Source organism: Oryctolagus cuniculus, chromosome 10, assembly GCF_051225735.1.
Source record: "Oryctolagus cuniculus isolate XC-2025 breed Fujian yellow rabbit chromosome 10, ASM5122573v1, whole genome shotgun sequence".
NCBI classification, from domain to species: domain Eukaryota; kingdom Metazoa; phylum Chordata; class Mammalia; order Lagomorpha; family Leporidae; genus Oryctolagus; species Oryctolagus cuniculus.
The window spans coordinates 82,698,831-82,719,480 of NC_142876.1; the positions used below are offsets into that span (position 1 = coordinate 82,698,831).

The 20,650-nt window shown below is 40.8% G+C and overlaps 1 protein-coding gene and 1 long non-coding RNA gene across 4 annotated transcripts in view; both read right to left on the minus strand.

Moving 5' to 3' along the window:
* Positions 1-20,650, minus strand: part of TAFA1 (TAFA chemokine like family member 1) — a 566,674-nt gene that overhangs the window by 460,371 nt on the left and 85,653 nt on the right. The gene's annotated exons all lie outside the window — the stretch shown is intronic.
* Positions 1-20,650, minus strand: part of LOC149124315 (uncharacterized) — a 172,033-nt gene that overhangs the window by 75,106 nt on the left and 76,277 nt on the right. The gene's annotated exons all lie outside the window — the stretch shown is intronic.

Consider the following 20,650-nt stretch of genomic DNA (forward strand, 5'->3'; position numbering starts at 1 on the left):
TTTTAAGACCAAGTTTTTTTTTTTTTTTTTTTTTTTTTTTGACAGGCAGAGTGGACAGTGAGAGAGAGAGACAGAGAGAAAGGTCTTCCTTTTGCCGTTGGTTCACCCTCCAATGGCCGCCAAGGCTGGCGCACTGCGGCCGGCGCACCGCGCTGATCCAATGGCAGGAGCCAGGTGCTTCTCCTGGTCTCCTACGGGGTGCAGGGCCCAAGCACTTGGGCCATCCTCCACTGCCTTCCTGGGCCACAGCAGAGAGCTGGCCTGGAAGAGGGGCCACCGGGAAAGAATCCGGTGCCCCGGCAGGGACTAGAACCTGGTGTGCCGGCACCGCTAGGTGAAGGATTAGCCTATTGAGCCACGGCGCCGGCCTAAATCAATTTATTTCTTTGAGACACAGAGTTGCAGAGAGAAAGGAAAAGCCACAGAGAGAGAGATCATCCATCCAATGGTTAATTCCCCAGATGGCCACAAAAGCTAGGAACCAGGAGCCTCTTCTGGGTCACCCACACAGGTCCAAGATCAAAGCACTTGGGCCATCCTCTGCTGCCTTACTAGGCACAGGAGCAGGGAGCTGGATTGGAAGCAGGGCAGCCAGGACATGAATTGGCACCCATATGCAACACCAGCATCGCAGATAGCAGCTTCACCAGCTACACCGCAACACCAGCCCAGTGCAAGAGAGTTCTGCAAACATGCATATTTTCTTCATAATATGCATTTTCATGAATTTTTCTGATGACCCCTCATATGTATGGTTTTTAAAATTTTTTGCATCAGAAGAAACTTATCATTTAATTTTATTTTCCATGAACTTTATTTTCCACAAACTTTTTAAAGTACTGTCAGATACTTAAGTTAGTGCTACACAATGAAGACGTGATTGGGCAAGAACTATTATTTCCTGTTTCTATATCTGTTTTGTTTAGCATCTTACTTCATATGATTTATTAAAATTTTTAAAGATCTGTTTATTTGAAAGGCAGAGTTAGAGAGAGAGAGAGAGATCTTCCATCTGCTGGTTCACTCCCCAAATGGCTTCAATGGCCAGAGCTGGGTTGGTCTAAAGTCAGGAGCCAGGAACTTCTTCCAGGTCTCCCATGTGGTTGCAGGGCCACATCTGGCTACTTTCCCAGGTGCACTAGTAGGGAGATGGATTAGAAGTGGAGCAGCCAGGACTCGAACTGGTGCCCATATGGGATGCCAGAGCCACAGGAGGTAGCTTTACCTGCTATGCCACAGTGCCAGCCCTGATACGTTCTCACTAATAATGAAAGACTGAATTAGATTCTCAGAAATTGAAAAATTTACTTCCTGATTGATTTTCAACATTTTCTAAGTTTATTATTGTATCTTTGTCTTATCAGCATTGACAGTTTTCTCAAGGTGTCAAAAATTTCTAACGTGCTTATAACACTTTATACCATTTAGTTTCATTTGTTCTTCTCACTTCATGTCTAGTTTGGCAAGCACCTTAATCCCAGGGCACTCACCAGTCAACACTGTGGAATCCCAAGTCTAATATGGTTGGCATGGTAGCCAGCAGCTGGATTACATCATAGGTAACCTTAACTCTTTCTTAGCACACAAAAGAAATCTTCAGTGAAGACATTTTTCCCACTGCTTAAGCTTGCCTTTATTACACTCACATCCCAGAGGGAATCTATTAATAGGAATATTTTTGGTCTCATTCTTGTTTTATCTTGTAAAACATTAGAAATGACTTATAAAATTTATAAAATATAAATATAAATATTTATAAAATGTTAGAAATGATGCATTAGAAAAATATGACTTGATACAATTCAGTTCAACCAGTATACTGGATTCAAAAATGCCTCTCACAGTCCATGTCTAAATAAATTTGTACATTTTATAACATGAAATAGATACTTTAAAGGACAGAAAAAATAATCTACTGTATGCTATCTGAAATATCCATCCCATAGAATTATATAGTAATTACTTTGAAGGGTGACTTTACTAGTATCAAGGCAAAATCCCAAAACTTGACTAGAAATATTGGAACATAAGATTTTTAGAAAAAAAACACAACCAGTCTGTCAATCTCTGAATTTCCTTATACATACGTTATAGTATTGGATCACCAGGGTTTTGCTGAATAAGTAATTTAGTTCATAATAAGTATTTAACAGAATTTAGTACCATAATGACTAAAGCATACCCATTCAAGAGCCCTTGAAAAATCTATAAAAACACAAGCAATAAATTGGAATAGACATTAAAACATGTGCTAAAACACTTTACCCTTTGAATCTGGATTTAAAATTTGACTGTTAATCGGTACTATGTTAGAGTACCAGAAATCATACAAAATCCAGCCACTTCTAAGAACTTGACTGAGACAGAGAATTCTGAGCTCCTGGGGTTCATGAAAGATAAGACATGTCTACGAAATCCACCTGGTGGATTAATAGCAACTACAGCCTGCCTAGTGATTCCAAAGTGCTTTTGATGTTCAAAGGGCTGTGACAATTGGGAACATCCTGAAGGAATATCTTGTAGACTCAGGTCTTAAGGAAAATATTTAACTTAATTCATGGTTTGTTTTACTTTCAAAAGTGGTAGAGCTTTTTGCAAACATCAGCAGTCCATTGCTTTTTATTGCTGAGTAGTATTTCACTTACGAATATACCACAATTCAGTCATCTATCCACCAAATGATAGACATATTGGTTGTTTCCAGTTTGGAGCAAGTATGAACAGAGCTACTATAAACTTTAACCTACAGGGACTGATGGGCATTTTCATTTCTCTAGGACCAGAGAAAGGCCATACACAGTGATATACTGAGAAATATTTAAAAATTAATTTTTTGAATACCCCCCCAGAAAAGTCTATGATGTGTACCATTTGTAATTCCTGTGGAGTGAATACTTCCACCTTAGCCTATTTGTAGCTTCCAACATGACATCACTCATGCAGTGCTAGAAATAGATACACATAGCTGACTGTCATGAGTTGGAAGGGGTAGGGTTACAGCACAACACTGGCTGTATGGTAAGTAAACATCTCACTTTATAACAAACTGCCAAATTGGTTTTCAAAAGAGCTTTGACATTCTGCATTCCCACCAGACATTTATGAAAGTTTCAACTGCTCAAATGCTAGCCAGCATTCAACAATGTTCAGCGTTGTTTCCCTCAACTTTAGCCAGACTACTATCTGTTTAACATAATGTAATTGTGATTTTGTTTTCCCAGGCAGTAATGATAGGAAATGCCTTTTCCTATGCCCATTTGCATTTTCTATCTCTTCTTGCTGAAATGTCTGCATTAGCCCACTTGTATTTTGGAGACAAGCCTTTATTGATATTAGAAAATAAATACTTTCTCCCAGTCACTGACTTTTCATTTTCTGAACAATGCCTAAGATTTCTTAACAAAACGCTAAGATTTTTAGCATTGATAAAGTCCAGTTTTCTTTATTTGTTTTTGCTTTTCAGTGCTATCATAAAAATCTTTGCCTAACCCAAGATAAAAATATTCCTACATTTTCTTCTGAAAGCCAAATGTCGGATGCAATAGCCATTAGTCGCAGCTCATGTTTGAACCAATTAAAATTAAATAAAATTTAAATTTCAGTTCTTTGGTCACATAAGTCACATTTCAATTCCTTAAAAGGTTCATCACCTAGTGGCTCTCATACTGGGCAGAGTAGCTACTGGACTTTTTCTTCCGTTTTCAATTTTGTATTTCAACAGCATTTCCCTGGAAGCTTTGTAGTTTTAGGTTTTACCTTTAGACTTGGATATATTTCAAGTCCATCTTTTTTTTTTTAAGATTTATTTATTTACTTGAGAGGCAGAATTACAGAGAGAGAGAGAGAGAGAGAGAGAGAGAGAGAGAGGTCTTCCACTGGTCTATTCCCCAAATGGTGGTAACAGCTGGAGCTGGGCTGATCCGAAGGCAAGAGCCAGGAGCTTTTTCTGGGTCTCCCACACAAGTGCTGGGGCCCAAGCACATGGGCCATCTTCCACTGCTTTCCCAGGCCATAATCAGGGAGCTGGATCAGAAGTGGAGCAGCTGGGATCTGAATCAGCACCCATGTGGGATGCTGGCGCCGCAGGCAGATGCTTAACCTACTATGCCACAGTTATAGCCTCTCAAGTTCTTCTTTTTACAATTTATTTGAAGGTCAGAATAAGAGAGAGGAAGGGGGTGGGGAGAGAGAGATAACTCTCACCTTGCCAGTTCACTCTCCAAATATCTCTAACAGCCAGGTCTGGGTCTGGTTGAAGCCAGGGATCTGGAAATCAATGTAGATCTCCCATAAGGGCAGAAGGATCCCAAGTACTTGGGCCATTTCACTGCCTTCAAGGCGCCTTCCAGGAAGCTGAGTCAGAGGCAGAGGAGGAACTTGATCCCAGACACTCCAATATGGTAAGTGGGCATCCCAAACAGTGTCATATCCACAGCACCTGCACCACAGTCCCTGTTCCTCAAAGTAATCTTTGTGTATTATATTATTTTGCTTTTGCATATGGATTTCAAGTGGTCCCAGCAACAGTTTTGAAGCCTACTTTTGTTTTTCACATCCTGTAATTACTGTGGGTGACAGTTAGACACAGGGCCTTCCCTGGAGACTATTTTACCCCTTTCAAAAAAGGCATACCTAGGAATAACATATTAGATACTAACAGCTGTGGCTGAATTAAGCTTGCCAAAGATACCAACTATATTACCTACTGTACTTTATTTCTCCCACCAACATCTGTTTCTGACCAAATGTCTATCAGGCCCCAAGGGATTCATTTGGTTTGCATGGGGAGGCAGCTGAAATGCCTGGGAAAGGCAATCTCTTGCAAAGAAACTACTGAAGAGTCTTAAGGTATAGAGTTGGGTCCCTGAAAACAGACCTTAGTTAGCAGGAAAAGGGTACAATTATAATTTTTTTCTTACTGTTCAAAAGTTTATTTAGTAGAAAAAAACATCTTTTCACCATCACTTTTGTTGTTTATCTTGTCTCTTTTAATTCTGCTGTAGTGAATAAAGTAAATATTCACTTCTGCATTTTATCACCATACCTCTCAGGGGTTTTGTACCCTTGCATTTCCACTTCCCTGTTCAGTAAACTTTAATAAAGATATTTATTTTCTTGCTTAAAGAACTATCCCAGGGTTGAGATAACCTCACCTTGATTTTGTGACCTTTTTTGAAATCAACCCAGGTAGCAATAAAATATTCCTTTAACTGGCAGAATATTTTTGAGTCCAAAAATTCATATGTACAGTCTTTTATCTATTTGCAAAGTCTCAAATATTCAGGGACTTTAACTATGACTGAAATGTGTATCAGCCAACATCTCAGATTGGACAAACTGGTGAGATCAGGGTTTGTCAAACTCTCTTAACTATTTCACTCTTTGTTCCCCACATAGTCTCTATCACAACTACTCAACCCTACTGTCTTAGCACAAAAGCAATCACAATTTGTAAAAAAAAAAAAAAAAAATGAGCTTGGTTATCTTCCAATAAAACTTCATTTCAAAAAACAGGCTATGGAGATTTGAGCTTCAGGCTACAGTTTGCTGCCCATGGTACAGAGTTCTCCATTCTTATTCCACCAAAAAAGAAATTCAAATTCTCATTTGAATGCAGTTTGATAAAAATAAATAAAATGTAAAGATAACTCATTTAAAGATGACATTATATATCTTAGGCATGCAATATTTTTAATCACAATATAAAATTAATGAATTTTTTCTGTTACCACATTTTACAATTTGTATGTATATTCTTTCAGGTAAAACTTCTATATTTTAGAGCGGGCGTTTAAGCAGTTAAGATGCTGACATTGCCACATCAGAGTGCCTGGGTTCTGTGGGGAGCAACTGGGAGCAACTCGGACGAGACTAAGTTACTGGAATTAAGACTTATTCTATGCATCTGCTTTCCCACAATATGGCGCTGAGAAGGGAAACAGCTTCTACACAGCTGCCTCCAGTTCAACCAATAAACTGTGGGGCCTGCTCCTGATTGGAGGAGAGCAGCGTACTCGGCATGTGGGTAGCAGAGTTGGGATTGGTGGAAGAGGACTATAAAGGAGGAGAGAGACGGCATGCACCAGGAACATCTAAGGGGAACATCTAAGGGGAACACCTGTGCAGCCCCCAAGAGAGCCGGCCGGCGGTGTGCCGCTCCCCTGCGGAAGTGGGGAATGTGGCAGGGGGAACCGCCCTTCCACGGAGGTGGAAGGGACGGTAGCAAACCCGGGGAGGGCCGAGCAGACGAAAGAACAGCGCAGGGTCCTGTGTCGTTCCTCCACCAAGAGGGGGAGCGACAGGTTCAATTCCAATCTCTGGCTCCTGACTCTAGTTTCCTACTACTGGGAGTCAGGGCTGATGGCTCAAATAACTGGGTTCAAGAACTGTGGGAGGCCTGGATTGCATTCTGAAATACTGGCTTAAGCCCTGGTTCAGTCCTGGCCACTGAAGGCTTTTGGGAAGTGAACCAGTGAATTGGAGTTCTCTGTTTCTGTATTTCAGATAATTTTTGTAAATGCTATACTGTAACATAACACTGAACATTTGACATAACATTGAAAACATAAAAATGGTTAATTGTTAATGTAAGAATTATTAGGAAATCATCCTTGGAATTGTTTAATCTAAGCCCATTGCTTCTGTGGTTAGCTACACAAACACTGTTGACCCAGATCAATCTGAATATTGGCAATCTCCTAAGCCTTTTAATGACCAGAATAGGAGTCTAATATAAAATGGCTACTGAGTCCAGAATGTGACAATCAAAATACTAGGGCATAAAGATTTATTATACATAAGATAGTCTACTTTTAGACTTTAAATTTCTGTATTGTACTGAAAACACATGAAAGACTGATCAGTTAATAATAAAACACACACACACACACACACACACACACACACACAATAAAAATCTCAAGCCAATGAGAAGGAGCTATCTGAAGGCCTGAATTCAAATCTTGACTTTGGGAGCTACTTATTAACTCTGGGATTTTGGAAAACCACTTATACTCTCAGTGCCTCAGCTTTTATCATTTGTACAACAGTGGAAATAAAAGAATCTACCTCATGAGTTCCTGAGGATCACGTAATATGACCTATTAAATGTATTTAGAATAGAGCCTGGAACATAGCAAACAGTGGATATTGGCAACTAGTATTTTATTACTTTGACGTGATGATGATGTCTGAGTGATTAGCATATTCAGGGAATTGCAGGACTTTCCTGGACACTAATTCAGCACCAACTGTCAGCATGATGAAGGCATACAAAAGATGCTGTTACTGGTGAATAACATAGATGAATTAACACTCCCAAGAATTATTCACATTTCAACAAAAATTCAATGTCTAAACTTGCGCAATGAATCACAAAAGCTGGAACCACAGTGACACATAGTTAATAAGCATGTTTGACAACAGGGAGATCTTTAAGCACACTTACTCCACAATGTTTGTCAAATAACGTTAGGCCAGGCCTTCCTGCAGCTAATTCCCCTACTATCTTCCTATAATGTGAGTGTGGACAGATCTGACCAAGGCCGCCCCCCACTTGCAGCACCTGAGGCAAGTGTACAAATGGAGACCACCCTATGCCGGCCCCCTTTCTTCTCTCTGTTTGCAACCCAGCCTGTACTGTAGGGAAGCCGAGCACATGACTTTGGACAGCAGAGCACTTGCCACTAATCCCAACCCCTGGTCGCTCCATGTGTGCACATGTCCAGCATCTTTCTCTGACCCTGAGAGTATGACCATAGGTTCTTGTAGGGGATCTTAGAAAATGGAGTAGAATGATGGTTCCCAGGTGTGGGGGTGGGAACTGGCCAAGCAGTTGGCTAGGAGGGATGTGTTCAGGAGAATGAGGCACAATAGATGATTGTGGTTAGGTATAAGGCACTAAACACTTACAAGTTGCACAGAGTTGACTTTGAAGTTTTCTTGTCTCAAAAAAAAAAAAATGGTAAGAATGTGATGGGATGGATATATTAGTTACATGGATATAGCCATTCCATGATATTAAACATATTTCAAAACATCATGTTGTGTATCATAAATATATGTAATTTTTTATTTTTCCATTTAATTAATATCAAATTTCTACCCAAGTACAATAAAATTACTAAAAATAGTCTTAGAGTAAGGATTATAAGGTCCAGGAAATAAGGTCAGGGCACTTGTACTGAGAATCCTGGAAACATCAGTTACCCAGAGAAAGGTGTGGTCAGGAGGACATGGGTTCTGGATGGACACAGTTCTTGATGTTAAGATTCCAAATCCATGGAGAGGGGCACAACCAGGAGGGAACCAGAGCTGGACTCTCAAGACCAAGACCTGGAGTGCAGGCTAGCTGGCTTGGATTCAAGAGCGGTACAGACTCTAAGACACTAAAAGGAAATCTAAGACTCAGGGAAACAATGTGATGTGCCTCTTCGCAAATGGCAAAAGTAAGTAACAAACTGAAATTGCTTGCAAATTCAGGCATGTTTTTCCTACTTTCCCAGAAATTGATCAATAAACTTCTGATAACTATAATATACAATGGTAAGTTGCCTGATTTTTGTATCATAAACTTAGTCTCCTGAGACTTAGTCCCAGGTAAACTCCAATAATTCAGTATGGGGAAAAAGTATTGTCAGCAAGCTTTCTATATCTATTAGTTAACTGATATGAATGTCTCTACCTGGTAATAGGATTATTAAAAGTCCTTCTATACACATAATTGAATGGTTGAACAGAGAGTTACAGGATGCTGCAAATTTGGAATACCACAGTTTGCTGAATGGCTGATAATTAAATGTTCATAAACCAGCAGCTTTTTAAATCTGAAGTGCAGAGCATTAAAAGAATTGGAAAGTCATAGGAAAGCTTTCAGCCCTTACGTTTTCAGAGATCCTATCCATCTCAGAGCTTTCCATCTCACACCAACCTCTTTCTAACTGACACAAGGCGAAATGAAAGACGCATTGCACTGAATCAAAAGGCAGGCTAACTTCCAGGGCTGAAACGTCAAAAAGTTACAGCTACTCTAATACTCCCATCTTTATTGTTGTGAAAAGCAAAATAAAATCTGTCATGCATTTGTGATTGTGATAAGACACTTGATATTAAAATCGATCTGACCTCAGCCCTACCTTGAAGCATGTAGAGCCATTAGACGCTGCTTGCCCACATCTCCCTAGAACTAGCCACTTTGAGGTCTGTGTTAACTTGAGCTTCCAGAAAGATGCTCAGGGAGTGACTGACCATATCAGATTCAGGAATTACCCAAGCTAAGGCAACTTCTGCTCAGATGTTCAGGGAGGTTGCCAGGGTTTGGGTGAAGACTTTGTGAAATGAGCCTGCAAATGCCCCTGGAGAAACCATCCCCATTAGAACTGTCATCCACCTCTGTCACCTTGCAAGACTAGGGCAGGGCTGCTCTTGAGTCCTTGTGTGCTCCCCTTCTCTCTCCACTTCAAATCACAGAGGGTCAGTCTACAGAAGAACCCTTCTGGCTTGGCAGTCACGGCCTCTGACGTCTCACCCATTGGCATCTTGACTTCTTTTTCCTAGAGTTCTAAACCCCAGGGTTTTGAGGGCTTGGCAGGTAACTAAATGCATGGTGCTATTCTCTGTGAAAACACCTGCATACAGTCCTTCCTAGCCTTTGGTTTCTCTCTCATCTGCCTCTGAGATACAATGTCATGTATTTCCCTTACATCACTGCCCTAAGACTGGAGGCGTCTCAAGGAGGCAGATGGGATCTCTCTCACCCCTGATTTCATGGCAGAGTGCTTAAAACCCAGTATGTCTCAGAAAATATCCCCTGGGCTAGTGAACGGCACACAACAATAGAATGCTTAGAGCTGATCTGAGCAGAATGTATTCTAAATGTGCATGAATGATATGGTGACATGCAGAATTAGACACCAAATATGGGACTAAGATTTGGAAAGCGAAACTTCCCTTAGGCAGCCCTGACAGTCCCAGGAGAAGCTCAGACCCTCAATCTACATGACCACAGTCCTCGGCATATCCTCCCATCATAGCCCTTCCTGCAGAGTATTAACTCTATACACATGTCTGTCAGCACCTTCCCCCACTTCTCCTACCATGTGCTCTGCAAGGCAGACCAGCATAACCACTGCCTGTAACTATTGGCTATCAAAGATTGGCTGACTACATAAACCCGTAAAAACGAAGTCTCTTAAAATTTCTCTGAGATGCAGAAATTAATTTTTCAAGTTTTAAAAATTTTTATTTATTTGAAAGTCAGAGAGAGAGAAAGGAGAATAGAGAGAGAAACTCTTCTATCTACTGACTCACTCCCCCAAACACCTGCAACAACTAGGGCTGGGCCAGGAACTCCATGCAGGTCTCCCATGTGGGTGAAACTCAGGCACTTCAGCTTCCCAGGGTACATATCACCAGGAAGCAAAGCAGAGACAGGACTCAACCCCAGGCACTCAAATATGGAATATGGGCATCACAAACAATGGCTAGCATGCTATGTCACAATTGTAATGCTATGTCACAATTGTTACTCTTCCCATTTTACAGTTTGTAAAACTGAAGCTTAAAGTATTGCAGTGACCCCCCCCCCAACCAAATCACAAGCTAGGAAGCCACATAGCATAACAGAAATATCTACCCTTCCTAAGAAAACACAAGTCATGTAGTTGTACATAATAGAAATGTTTTCAACAATAATCACACTTTAGAGCTGGCATTGTAGCCTAGCAGGTAAAGCTACCACCTGTGAGACTGACATCTCATATGGCATTAGTTTGTGTCCCAGCTGTTCCATTTCTGATCCAGCTCCCTGCTAATGTGCTGGGGAAAAGCAGTGGAAAATGGCCCAAGTGCTTGGGCCCCTGCCACCCACATGGGAGACCTGGAAGAAGCTCCTAGCTCCTGGCTTCAGCCTGGCCCAGTCCCAACCATTGAAACCATTTGAGGAATGAGCCAACAGATGGAAGATATTCTCTCTTTATCTCTCTCTCTCTCTCTCTGTCTCTCTCTCTCTCTCTCCTCCCTCTCTGTAACTCTTTCAAATAAATAAATAAATCTTAACAAATAGTCTCACTTTAAAATGTCTTCGGATCGGAGGTATGCTTTTATTTTCTCTTTCCCTATTTGATGTGGGCAGCCACAGGCAGTTGCCCCTCTTGTTTACACTTAAACATATGGATGGAGACATCCTGGCACAGACAAAAGGCTAAGGAGATTCCAGAAAGAGGCAGGAAGAACCCTATCTCACTGTTTAACTTCTCACAAGAGATGATATAGATAATCAGCCACACCTGAAACCTGCATTTATCACCTAGGTGTTTTATTATACCCTTGTAATCAATTATTGATAACATTTTACTATCTGTTAAGTGGAAGAACCTTGTTGGGAACTCTTTGTAACCCCAAAAGTCTTTTAGATATGCAAATCTTTTGTGTGCCTTCTTGTATACAACTGGTCATGTTTAAATACTACTGGACTTGTTGAATAAATGAGCCTTGATCAGGATCTGTCTTGGCTCCATTCTTTGCATCCTTGTCCCCACATTCCCACTTTCTGTTTCAGGAAACCCAGTTATTTGTGCTGCAGGCCAGCACAATTTGATGCATTCAATGGCTGACATTTATCATTATTCTGTTAAGACAGGGAATCCAGTACAAGGTTTCATTTGAAAGGAATACTGTCATTCCGCACAGTGAGAACCCAAACAGGCCTTCAGAGTCAATGGCCAGTATGGACGGTCCAACACGGTGTTGGTCACTAAGAACATCACATTGAAAATTCCCATTTCACATTTGGGAAAACTGAGGCTAGAGATGAACAAACTGTCAGCACTCATGCCTAGTGCAGGGGCAAGTGGGGTCTGGATCCATAGGTTCCTGACAATTGAAGCCACGCTCTGTACTTGCAAGCTACAGGGAATCTCTTGCCATGAGCTTCTGCCACACCTTTTCATGCTCTTCCTCATGGAAATCAGCTCATCATGGCACCTGTCCATGGCTCTCTAATAACTCTCCTAGGAAGCCCCCTTACTTACTTTACTTTGACTACGCTCATCCAACAAGTACTTATGGAGCACTGATTAAGCACCAGGCCCTGGGCACAGCAGAGAGGAAGGCAGACAAAATATCCTGCCCTGTGTTCTGTCCAACCGTAAGCTCCACACAGGCAGGTACCTGTTGACCTTTCTTTTCTGCTATCAGTAAGAATGAGTGAGATGATTAAGTCTACAAGGATATGAAGTACCGAGTCATCACTTTGAGCCAACAGAATATGAAGCCAGATGATACATAAGGAGACATTTCATCCGAGGCACATTTTCAGATAGATGAGAAATGTTTAGTAGTGGCATGCCATTCAGTGAACACGGAGCCAAACACAGATAGGGCAGGAAAACAAACAGAGACAATAATTTATTGTGTTTACCCTAACAGAAGTAGAAACTAATTGCTCAGCAACCTGAACATAATTGTTGTGGCCTTGAGGCTGAAAGGTGTTCATTTCAAATAAGGGTTATTATGGGAAAGAAGTGTCAGGTGTAAAAACCTGTGTTAATGAAGCTGAGATTCTGTAATTGTAATCACAAGAAAGCCAGCCCAGGTTAGACTTCCTGTTGCTTGTGTGTCTGGTGATCATTTCTCTTCAGATATTCTTATGGTGAACACAAACATGGAAAATGCATCTATGGTGACAGCAGACACAATTCTTTAGCTTTAATAAGAACAATCCCAGAGCATCTGTTATTAAATCCCTGAGCTCACAGAAGCACAGTGTAGACAGAAAGTACCATTTAGTGAAAGAAATATTCACTCCAATCCCCAGATACCATTTTACCTGCTGAGGGTACCTGGGGGCATACACCTGCTGAGTGGTAATTGGATGTTTTCCAAACCCTCCAATCCATCTGATTGCTTTTCACCATCGCCTCTGAGAATAATTTTCCCAGTCCTCACTTCTCAGGTATACACATGGGCTTTGTGACTCCAACTACCTCAAGGTGCTGAGGGCGGGTGGGGGGAAGAGAGAGAGTTTGTATATTATTCTAGACATACTCCATTTTAATGATAGTGTGTTTTTTGTTTGATGTCCAGTCACTACAACAGCTCATTTGGTTTGAAATTTATGGGTGATAACTTTTGATTCCAAATCCCATCTCCACTGGAATTACAAACCATGTGATGCTGGCATAGTTATGTCCACCTCCCTGATCCTTGGTGTCCTGTGCTGGGAAGTGCAGGCAATGCTCCTCCCCGGCAGAATTGTGGAAACAGCAAAATAAAATAATATATCTACAGCATTTTTAGAAAAGGAAATTCTCTGGACTGAGCTCTACTACTTTGGCAAGCCATTTCACATCTCGGGGCCATCTCCTGGGTCTGAAAAATGGGGATACCAACTGTACCTACCTCGCAGGGGATCTTATCGGAATTAAAGTAATTATTCCATAGACAGTGCTTAACACTGTACTTAAGACACACCAAGTGCTTAATAAATACTACTATTAGTGCTATTAATACTATCAGTGTCACCTAACGATCATTGTCTTCATTACCAGGTGGTTTGCACAAAGGCCAGTACTAGCATCTTCAACTAATGTTGATAGTCCACTTTCTCACCTGTACACAAGATATGCTTTTCTTCCTAATACTTGTTGTGAACCGAGTTTAAGGAATTCTGCTTGTTTTGTTTATTCATTGAACTAGTGATGGGTCCCTACAATGAATAAAACACTGCCCCTGTGGATCTTATATTCTAATAAAGGAAGTGAGATAGTTACCCACAAACTCAATAGGTAAAATAAGTAAACTACATAGGATGTCAGAGAAAGAGTCACTGGTATAGAGTAGGTGAATACATTAAATAAACACAAACCCATCAAAACTGGAAACCATACCTGTTTGGAATTCGAGTTGTGATGGGTCTAATATTTTTGAAAACACTAAGCTGATATACTTTTCATTCATCTTAAATCAGGATACCCTCCCTTAGCGAATTTCAGTGGCTCCGAAAAAGAGTAGGCATCATTGGCAACAAAAGTCTTGTTGCAAGTTAAATGTCAAATTAGATTTATATTGAGTCCATAACAAAGATAAAGACTCCGATAGTCAGGCATTGTCAAAAGAGAAAAAAATGATGAGTTCCCAAAGCTCCCTTTTCATATCAGGCAACAGGCTTGGTATCCATGGGGCTTTTCTACATGCCAAAGGCAGAGTAAACTTAGGATACAAGATAAAGTTAGCTCCCATCTAATGGGGGAATTGAGACTGCTTCTAGGAAGGTTTAAAAAAAAAGTGAATTATTTATTATCAACCGCTATCCACCTTTGGGGACCAATCCTCAAAAGGAGTAATAAAAACACCAAGCTACATTGCTATGGAGTACCATAAGAAGGTTACTATCTGATAGTCCCAGGAGAATGCAACTAGCTGTGTGCACCCCTCTGACATGGGGCAGCTGTAGAAGAAGGTATCTGACCACATACGACTTAGAAACTCCACTGACTACCCCTTCCCTTAGATCTCACTATGGTGCTTCACGCATTGCTTATGATACGGGAGAGATTCAAAGTTGCCTTGGGTAAAACAAACGGTAGTCGAGATTTCAGAGCCCAGAAGAGCCTGTCCTGTTTCTGCTAGGGGAATTTTCAAGATCTTTCTGATAGCTGAAATAAGGCAGACGGACATACACTAAATATCACCATGGCTAAGACCCAAGAGGCTCTCCTGAGCCAGCAGGAGCCAAGTCAGATCAAGTTATGGAGTGAGAAAGAGAAGTGCAGAGGAAAGCCACTGTGGAAATTCAGCTTTGAATTTGAGAAACACGTACAGAAAAGACTCTCAGTGACCAGGTGGACAAGAAGGATCCCTGCGGAGACCAACAAGAGCGCAGAGAACAGTCCAGCTTCCTCAACCACCAGGATAACACACAATGCTTTCTTCCTTTACCTAAAGTCATCCTGGATTTTTGGGAAAGACAGGAAAAACTTTTGAGACTAAATAAATGAACACTACAATGAATTTCAACCACCAACTTGACTGAGTATGTATCCAAAGGAGACTGAGCTAATCCAAAAAGATTATTTAAGAAATATCATGGAACAAAATACTTAAAATTAAGCTTTGCCTAGCCAGTCTCCTTTGGCTCCAGACCACAAAGTGAACTGGGTGCAAATCTCCATTCTGGGGTGGAAGAGGACTTACTGAGCAGTTATGATGTGTCCTGCCCTTTTGGGTATCCTCAGGGAGCCGGCTTGTTTTTATTTTGGCACATTTGTGGAGTACAATTGCTATTCTGGTAGGTGTCCAGATATTAAGAGTTTCTGTTATGACTTCTGAGATCTATTTGTTGGAAGGAAGAAGTGTTCTTTCGCCTGTTCATGTACCTATAAACTTAGAGGAAAACTGCTTCATCAGCCCCATGAAAGATTTACCTGAGAGAAGGAGAATTTACTGGCAGAATGTGGCTCAATTGCCTTCTTCCACTCTTGCCCATTTGTCACAAGAGAGCTCTCATTGACTTAAAAATCTTCTTCCCATAAGCTGAAATCTCTTCCCATGCTGGTCTCCATTCTTCCTAGCTTCTTTCTGAGAAGTCTTCCTCCTGTCCCTCTCACAACCTTTCTCTATGAGGATCACTTAATCCTCTGGCTGCCCTCTCTGACTTTATCTGTGTAACAAGTCATTGCTGACTAAGCTCTTTTTCATTCTGGGTATATATTTACATTTTAGCAGGTCTAATTCCAAATCTTGAACCAGCAATTAAATCAGGAATTAAATATTTTTAAAAAATGTAATTAACTAGAGCCAGCGCTGTGGTGCAGTGAGTTAAAGCCCTGGCCTGAAGCACCAGCTTTCCCATATGGGCGCTGGTGCTAGTCCCGGCTACTCCTCTTCCAGTCCAGCTCTTTGCTGTGGCCTGGGAAAGCAGTAGAGATGGCCCAAGTCCTTGGGCCCCTGTACCCATGTGGGAGACCTGGAAGAAGCACCTGGCTCCTGGCTTCAGATTGGCTCAGCTCCAGCCGTTGCAGCCATCTGGGGAGTGAACCAGAGGATGGCAGACCTCTCTCTCTGTCCCTACTCTATCTTTCAAATAAATAAAATAAATCTTTTAAAAAAAAGAAAAAATGTAATTAACTTATTTAGTTTGAGAGACAAAAGAGCAAGAGCAAGAACGAGAGCGAGAGAGAAAGAGAAATGCCCCCATCCACTGGTTCATTCTCTGTACACCTGAAATGACTGGAGCTGGGCCAGACCAAAGTCAGGAGCTAGGAACTCAGTTTGGGTTTCTTAATTGAGTGGCAGGGACTCAAGTACTTGAACCATCACTTTCTGCCTCCCAGGGTGTGCCCTGGCAGGAAGACTGAATGAGAAGTGATGCCAGGACTTGAACCCAGGTAATCTGATATGGGACGAGAACAATCAGTGTATTAACAACTAAACCAGTTACCCAATGACAAAATCTTTAGGCATCAGAAAAAAAGGTCTGTGTTTCATTCAATGATGCCTTCAAGCCAAATAGAGTAGGAACACACACCTTATGAATGCTGGGTGTACTGAGTTGTTGCAGCCAGTGAGAGCTCATAACATAGGGGACTGTGGTTAAGTTAGCGTGTGGATAGGGTACCAAAAAAAGCTCTTAAGAATTGGGCTTGGGGGCCGGCACTGTGGCACTGTGGTTTAAGTCGAGGGCTTAATCAGCGTGGAAGACCCAGAAGAAGCTCCAGGCTCCTAGCTTTAGCCAGGCAAAGCCCCCAGCTGTTGTGGCCATTTGGGGAGTGAACCAGTGAATGGAAGATCTCTCCTGTCTCTCCTTCTGTCTCTCCTTCTGTTTCTTCCTCTCCCTCTCCCTCTCTCCCTCTCCTTCTCTATCTCTATCTCTGCCTTTAAAGTAAGTAAATACATCTTTTTAAAAAAAATTTGAGCTTGTGTTAGGGCATTTGGGAGATTTGGGAAACGGGACTTTGCTGTATGAACTGGACATATGTGTACTTTTTCTGTATGTTTCTCATTGGCACCAAGTCCTCTCCTTTCCAACTTTCAATTCACTACAAATTCCCTGTTTTAAAATCACCTTCCCTTTGGAACTTTAACCTCAGAGGGCAAACCCTTTCTGTGGCATCTGGCAAAGCATCTGGCCCCCAAAGAGGCAGGATGACTTTTAATTAGATGAGAGCATCGATTAATCTGCCCAACTGAGATACACACATTTCCAGGAGATGGAATGGTTCTATGACATGGTATCTCACAATTCTTGACTAAAAATGTGAGAGGCTTAAATTCATTGGTAAAAAAGCAATTCACTCACATTGACCATTATCAGGGAGTATTAGGTGGCTATTGTGATTTGGACAGCACTCGTGGTTTTGTCTATATTCAGGGATGATCACAGAAGCATTATCTTGATTGACTACCATCGCAGAGTGGCCTTGTCTGATTATGAAGCTCTGGGAAATTGTTCATGTGAACAGGAGAATATCAGGGTCCAGCTAATAAGTGTAAGACCTGTTCCTACTCACAGGACTGGTTTTCCATTCATTCCTTTGCGCATTCACTCATTCATGTGCAATGGTTTATCAAGATTATTTAATTCATTGGTCTGCATAGTTGATGTATTACTTGTTCCTGACATGAGAAATGAAGCTCTCTAAAGACAACACCTTGCTCATCATTGTATCACAAGTGACTGATCAGTGCCAGAGAAAGCAAGCACCCTGCAGACTGGTACATGCTGGAAGGTCTTAAAGCAGATACTGAGAAGTTAAATTTCATGGCTCAGAGTGCCGGTGAAGAATGGAGAGTAAAGTTACTCAGTTATTCCAGACTCTGAAGAGCAAAATTTTCCATGAAAGAAATACATAGTATTTCTATGTACATAGTTTTTAAGGTGTTTCAAATGTTCTCAGAGCTATCCATAAGAGTATATATCTTTACTAGACTGTTGCAAACTACACGCCAAGCTATTTAAAATGCCCTGATACCAGAGCACTATTATCCCTAGAGTGAAGCTGGTCAGTGTCCTCAGTGGCCATCAGAAAGGTCTAAGGAAATATTAACTTCCATTGTCATTTTATAGGGGATATCTTTCAGCGAAGATCGACCAGCTGATTAGAACAATATTAGAGAATAACAACAACAAAAAGTGTGCTTCATCAAGAATGCTATTCTGGAATAGATTGTTGTTGTTTTTTTTTTTTTCAGACCCACTTTCAAGATGATTCAGCAGTTGCTTGATTGATACTTGACTCAGATTAGACTGTGAGAAGAACAATCTTTCTCCCATGTATCTGAATGCAAATATACTTTGGTTGTTGTTGTGGAAGGAAATCTGTTCAAAGAGGACAGATTTGGGCTCAGAGAAGCAGAAGTCTTTCTGACACTGATTGCCAATAACATCACCAGAACTTCCTGGTCTCTCTCTCATCCATCTCTTTGAAATGTATGTTTCCTCGGCTGGGCAGATTAGTTGATTCTGTCCTCCAAATAACACTCATCCTGCCACTTTCAGAACCAAATACCTTGCCAGATGCCATAGAAAGGACTTTTTTTTCCTTTGGAGTTATGGTTACAAAGGGAACATGATATTGATCAAGGAATCTGTAGTGAGCTGAGCACTGGAAAGGACAGGGAACTGGTGTCGCTGGGGAACATGCAGAACAGACACCCAGCAGCACAGGGGTCCTGGTAGAGGGGAATATATAGCATAAGCTACAAATTAAGAAAAATGGCATTCACTGAAATTTTTTGCATGTCTTTAGACTGTGGTCTTACATCTTAGATTTGTAATTCTAGTGACATCAAATCTTCACAAAAAGTGAATTATTAGTACTTCATTGTGTAATTATACTACAGTTTTGCCTTGAGCTACCATGGAGGAAGCAGGGTGAAAGGTACGTAGCATCCATACTCTAACACTGTTTCTTAGCAATGCATGTGACTCAACAAGTGTCTCAAAGTGCTTAGTTTTTAAAACAGAGACATACATCTTATAGGAATTTATTTTTTTAACGTGCTGGAGAGAATACTTGCATACAAGCAAGGCAAGCAATGGCATCTCAGCCATCACAACTCCAGAAACCCTGAAATTCTCAGCTGCTGGAATGGCTGGCTCACATTAGTCGCTCTTCACAGCTTTGGTGATTGAATGAATGAGGGAATTAGTGAGTAGACGGGTCCTGGCTGCTAACCTTAACTGCAAAGTCTTGGTTATTATGGTGAAATATGCACTTTGGGTTTAAGAGGGGGCCCTTAGGAGGTCAGCCAGCCAATTTCATTTTCAGAGATCACACATATAATAGCTTCTGTGAATCATGAACACGTTTTTATAACTAGAAATTGTAATTCAAGCCAGGAATGTTTATATTTCTCTCTTTAATATTTTATCCTTCATTCCTAACAAGACCTAGCCCAGACATTGAGGGACCATGTAAATACTGTTGACTGAATTATTAAAAGGATTCTCTCTGAGAACATCAAGGACTACATAGACTTTTCTAGTTAACATTTCCATCTAGACAAGAAGGGTCAAGACCACACCTCAACCACAAAGACCGGACTTGGCACAGTCAACCCTGATGATGTGGACCCTGGGATTCACGGCTCCGTTTATTGTGGGAGGTGTGATTAATAACAGTGTATTCAACATCTAATATATATATATATATACATATATATAATACATATACATATATATGTATATATACATATATATAATACATATACATATATATGTATATATATATATATATATAATACACACACACACACATACACATATGGGGATCTAACTTTTATCCTGTATACTGCACTAAAGCCAGGTGAATACATTTTATCTTCTCCAAGATGGTCCAAGACTCTACATCGGGTTTTAATGTTTATGCTGATTAACTAGTTCACCACCAATCTGTCCATCCATTCATCCATCATCATGATGAAGAGAAAGAGCTAATATTTATTATTTACCCAATTTGTTAAAGCAGTGTGCTGGAAATTTTATGCAATTCATATTATTTCATCTAGTCTGCACAAAAAACATAGCTACCACTTTAGAGATGAGTTGGTATAGCATGAGTAATTGCCTTAAAATCACTTGGCCAATGCTGATAATTCTCAAATTTAAAGTATCAGCCTTGACCTTTCTCTTGAGTTTCAGACTCATATATCCAACTTCACTCCAATATCTCCAAATTAAATGCCTTGTAGGCCCCTTAAACAGAGTATATGTAAAGCCAAAATGTTGTCCAACCTCACTACCCATCCCAGTAACAACCTTACACAAATCCCCATAAAAACCTCAGAACCTTCTGTCTGAGTGAATGGCATTATTTGCTCAGGCCAGAAATAGCAGAATCATTCTGAAATTTCCTTTCCACTCACTCAACATCCTAGCTATCAGTATAGCTGATCAGCTTGACCTTCAAATAAAAACATAATGTGACTGCTTCTCACTATCTCCAGTGACAGCACTGTAATTTCTCAGCTTGCTAATTGTACAGGCTCCATGTTTTACTCTGTATTTGACTTTTTGCAGAGAATTCAAATACTCCTTGGCTTAAAGATATCAATGTATTTATTGTTTTTTTTTAATCGCTGTCCCTTAGACTAGCTTCAATAGGTTAACCAATCATTTCATTGTTAATTTTCAGCAGAAACACTAGAAAAT